At 38.5% G+C, this 5,213-nt stretch overlaps 1 non-coding gene across 1 annotated transcript; it reads right to left on the bottom strand.

Moving 5' to 3' along the window:
- Nucleotides 1–2,202: 2,202 nt before the first annotated feature.
- On the bottom strand, nucleotides 2,203–2,309 carry Gm24540. Its single transcript, XR_003951316.1, has one exon. It is a non-coding gene; the product is annotated as a U6 spliceosomal RNA (small nuclear RNA).
- Between the last annotated feature and the right edge of the window lie 2,904 nt (nucleotides 2,310–5,213).

The following is a 5,213-nucleotide window of genomic DNA, read 5'->3' on the forward strand; positions in this document are numbered from 1 at the left end:
CTTCTGAGATCTTCCTTAATTTCTTTCTTCAGAGATTTGAAGTTTTTATCATACAGATCTTTCACTTCTTTAGTTAGAGTCATGCCAAGATATTTTATATTATTTGTGACTATTGAGAAGGGTGTTGTTTCCCTAATTTCTTTCTCAGCCTGTTTATTCTTTGTATAGAGAAAGGCCATTGACTTGTTTGAGTTTATTTTATATCCAGCTACTTCACCGAAGCTGTTTATCAGGTTTAGGAGTTCTCTGGTAGAATTTTTAGGGTCACTTATATATACTATCATATCATCTGCAAAAAGTGATATTTTGACTTCCTCTTTTCCAAATTGTATCCCCTTGATCTCCTTTTGTTGTCGAATTGCTCTGGCTAATACTTCAAGTACTATGTTGAAAAGGTAGGGAGAAAGTGGGCAGCCTTGTCTAGTCCCTGATTTTAGTGGGATTGCTTCCAGCTTCTCTCCATTTACTTTGATGTTGGCTACTGGTTTGCTGTAGATTGCTTTTATCATGTTTAGGTATGGGCCTTGAATTCCTGATCTTTCCAAAACTTTTATCATGAATGGGTGTTGGATCTTGTCAAATGCTTTTTCTGCATCTAACGAGATGATCATGTGGTTTTTGTCTTTAGGTTTGTTTATATAATGGATTACATTGATGGATTTTCGTATATTAAACCATCCCTGCATCCCTGGAATAAAACCTACTTGGTCAGGATGGATGATTGCTTTAATGTGTTCTTGGATTCGGTTAGCGAGAATTTTATTGAGGATTTTTGCATCGATATTCATAAGAGAAATTGGTCTGAAGTTCTCTATCTTTGTTTGGTCTTTCTGTGGTTTAGGTATCAGAATAATTGTGGCTTCATAAAATGAGTTGGGTAGAGTACCTTCTACTTCTATTTTGTGAAATAGTTTGTGCAGAACTGGAATTAGATCTTCTTTGAAGGTCTGATAGAACTCTGCACTAAACCCATCTGGTCCTGGGCTTTTTTTGGTTGGGAGACTATTAATAACTGCTTCTATTTCTTTAGGTGATATGGGACTGTTTAGATGGTCAACTTGATCCTGATTCAACTTTGGTACCTGGTATCTGTCCAGAAATTTGTCCATTTCGTCCAGGCTTTCCAGTTTTGTTGAGTATAGCCTTTTGTAGAAGGATCTGATGGTGTTTTGGATTTCTTCAGGATCTGTTGTTATGTCTCCCTTTTCATTTCTGATTTTGTTAATTAGGATTTTGTCCCTGTGCCCTTTAGTGAGTCTAGCTAAGGGTTTATCTATCTTGTTGATTTTCTCAAAGAACCAACTCCTCGTTTGGTTAATTCTTTGAATAGTTCTTCTTGTTTCCACTTGGTTGATTTCACCCCTGAGTTTGATTATTTCCTGCCGTCTACTCCTCTTGGGTGAATTTGCTTCCTTTTTTTCTAGGGCTTTTAGATGTGTTGTCAAGCTGCTAGTATGTGCTGTCTCCCGTTTCTTCTTGGAGGCACTCAGAGCTATGAGTTTCCCTCTTAGAAATGCTTTCATTGTGTCCCATAGGTTTGGGTACGTTGTGGCTTTATTTTCATTAAACTCTAAAAAGTCTTTAATTTCTTTCTTTATTCCTTCCTTGACCAAGGTATCATTGAGAAGAGTGTTATTCAGTTTCCACGTGAATGTTGGCTTTCCATTATTTATGTTGTTATTGAAGATCAGTCTTAGGCCATGGTGGTCTGATAGGATACATGGGACAATTTCAATATTTTTGTATCTATTGAGGCCTGTTTTGTGACCAATTATATGGTCAATTTTGGAGAAGGCCCCGTGAGGTGCTGAGAAGGTATATCCTTTTGTTTTAGGATAAAATGTTCTGTAGATATCTGTCAGGTCCATTTGTTTCATAACTTCTGTTAGTTTCACTGTGTCCCTGTTTAGTTTCTGTTTCCACGATCTGTCCTTTGAAGAAAGTGGTGTGTTGAAGTCTCCCACTATTATTGTGTGAGGTGCAATGTATGCTTTGAGCTTTACTAAAGTGTCTCTAATGAATGTGGCTGCCCTTGCATTTGGTGCGTAGATATTCAGAATTGAGAGTTCCTCTTGGAGGATTTTACCTTTGATGAGTATGAAGTGTCCCTCCTTGTCTTTTTTGATAACTTTGGGTTGGAAGTCGATTTTATCTGATATTAAAATGGCTACTCCAGCTTGTTTCTTCAGTCCATTTGCTTGGAAAAATATGGAACGCTTCACGAATTTGCGTGTCATCCTTGCGCAGGGGCCATGCTAATCTTCTCTGTATCGTTCCAATTTTAGTATATGTGCTGCCGAAGCGAGCACGAGACCTAGCTTTTAAAGTATGAATTTTTAAAGATGGTGGGACTTTCAAGGTTCTGAATATTTTTTTTTTTTTTTTTTTTTTTGGTTTTTCGAGACAGGATTTCTCTATGTAGCCCTGGCTGTCCTGGAACTCACTTTGTAGACCAGGCTGGCCTCGAACTCAGAAATCCACCTGCCTCTGCCTCCCAAGTGCTGGGATTAAAGGCATGTGCCACCACGCCCATATGTTTTTAATGAGACATTAATATTAACACGATGTTTTGGGAACAAATGAAAAAGGAAAAGTTGTAGTTGAATAGTGATGTGTTTGTGTGTCATGTTGACAAAGGACATTTTGTACCAGCTAGGTTTTTGTCAACTTGACATAAGTTAGAGTCATCTGAGAGGAAGAACCTCAATTAAGAAAAAGCCTCCATTTGTATTGCCTTCAGGAAAATCTGCAGGGCATTATCTTAATTAATTATTAATATTGATAATTAGTGATATGATGTTAAATGGGTTCTGAAGGGCCTTGGCAGCTCCATAGTCCACTGTAAGTTGTGTTCCCCCTAGACAGGTGGTCCTGAGTTGTGTAATAAAGGAGTCTGAGCAAACCATGAGGAGCAAGCCAGCACCATGTTTCTGTCTTAAGTTCCAGCCCTGACTACCTTCGATGATAATGGACAGTGATGTAGAAACATAAGCAAATAAACTCTTCCTTCTCAAGTTGCTTTTGGTCATAGTGTGTATCACAGCTATAGAAACCCCAAATAATACAGCTATCATAGTTTAAAATATATCTTTAGAATTATCCTTACTATCTAAATACAGCTTTGTACCCTTTGACTGACCCCCACCTCCATTCCCACTGAACTCTTCATCTTTTGTCTCTGGCATCCATCCTTCTAGTCTCCCCCTTTGGATTCTGGGTCTAAACAAGACCATATGACATTTGTAATTATATGCCCAAACTATTAGTAGAATGACCTCCAGGTTCATTCATGCTGTGCAAATGATCAGATTTCTTTCTTCCTTGTTAGTCTGAACTATATCTGTTTTATATATACATACACTCCCATTTCCTTCATTTGTTCTTCAGCTGATGGGCACTTAAGTTGACTCGGTTTCTTTGCTCTTGCAGATATTGTTGCAATGAACATGGAAGTGCAGATCACCCTTGGCTTATTGGCTTCATTTCCCCTGGCTGTGTACTCAGAAGTGAGCTTGCAGGCAAGTAGTATTTCTGTTTCCAATTTTGTGAGTACCCTTTCTGTTATTTGCTATAGTGGTTCCACTAATTTATAGGGTACCCCTCCATCCCAAAGTCATCTTTTGCCCCTGTGATAATAGATAACCTAATGATAAGAAGAGAGATATTTTTATGGTTTAAACTTGCATTTCCCTTTTGAATAGTGATGGACTTTTTATTCATATACCTGCTGACTATTTATCTTCTTTTTTTCTTTTTTATTAGATATTTTCTTCATTTACATTTCAAATGCTATCCCCTTTCCTAGTTTCCTCTCTGAAAATCCACTATATTCCCCTCCCCTTGCTCCCCAACCCACCCACTCCCAGCTTCCTGGCATGGCATTCCCCTATACCGGGGCACACAAGACCAAGGTCCTCTCCTCCCATTGATGGCCGACTAGGCCATCCTCTGCTACATATGCAGGTAGAGACACGAGCTCTTGGGGGTACTAGTTAGTTCATATTGTTGTTCCTCCTATAGGGTTGCAGACCCCTTCAGCTCCTTGGGTACTTTAGCTCCTTCATTGGGGGCCCTGTGTTCCATCTAATAGCTGACTGTGAGCATCCACTTCTGTATTTGTCAGGCACTGGCATAGCCTCACAAGAGATAGCTATATCAGGGTCCTGTCAGCAAAATCTTGTTGGCATATGCAATAGTGTCTGAGTTTGGTGGTTGTTTATGAGATGAATCCCCAGTCTCTGGATGGCCCTTCCTTCAGTCTCAGCTCCAAACTTTGTCTCTGTAACTCCTATGGGTATTTTGTTTCCCATTCTAAGAAGGAACAAAGTATTCACACTTTGGTCTTCCTTCTTCTTGAGTTTCATGTGTTTTTCAAATTGTATCCTGAGTCTTCTAACTTTATGGGCTAACATCCACTTATCAGTGAGTGCATATCTGACTATTTGTTTATCTCCTTTTATGAAATGCCTGGTAGGACCCTGAAGTCATTTTAGCATTGGGCTGTTTCCTTACATCTGTATTTTTTAATTTCTTGTGCACTGGGGCTATGAACCCTGTGTCACGTGTCCAGTCTGTAGCTATTTCCCCTTTTCTCCAGACAGTTCTTTACTCTCTTATCCTCTTTGCTACATGGAAACCTTCTAGCTGGATATGCTCCTACTTGTTTGTATTTGCTCTTGTTTGTGTCTTTAGAGCTGTGTTCCAAAACTTACAGATCAGGCCAGGACTACAGAGCTTTCTTCTATGTCCTCACCTACCAGAATTAGACTCATGTGTTACATTTAAGGGTTTAATCTGTTTTGAGTTAATTTTTGTACATGACAAAATGTAAGTATTCAGTGTGTAGTCATTTGTTTTTCTTAACACTATTTATTGAAGAGACTGTCCTTTCTCCATTGTGTCTTCTTGGTACTTTAGCTGACGATTTAACCATCAATTTATGGTTTTATTTTTGGTCTTCCTAGTTTAATCCATTGGTCCATATTTCTGTTTTATTGCAGGTTCATGGTGGTTTGATTACTGTCACTCTATAATATAATTTGAAGTTAGGTAACACGATGCTTTTAGATTGTTTGTTCAAGATTGTTTTGGCTAGTTAGGGTCTTTTGTGATCTATTCAAGTCGTAGGATTATTTTCCTGTTTCTGTGAAAACACCATTCATATTTAAGTAGAGATGATGTAGCTCACTTTGAATACTATGGACATTCTTTTA

This window comes from Mus musculus, chromosome 14 (genome assembly GCF_000001635.26).
Source record: "Mus musculus strain C57BL/6J chromosome 14, GRCm38.p6 C57BL/6J".
NCBI classification, from domain to species: domain Eukaryota; kingdom Metazoa; phylum Chordata; class Mammalia; order Rodentia; family Muridae; genus Mus; species Mus musculus.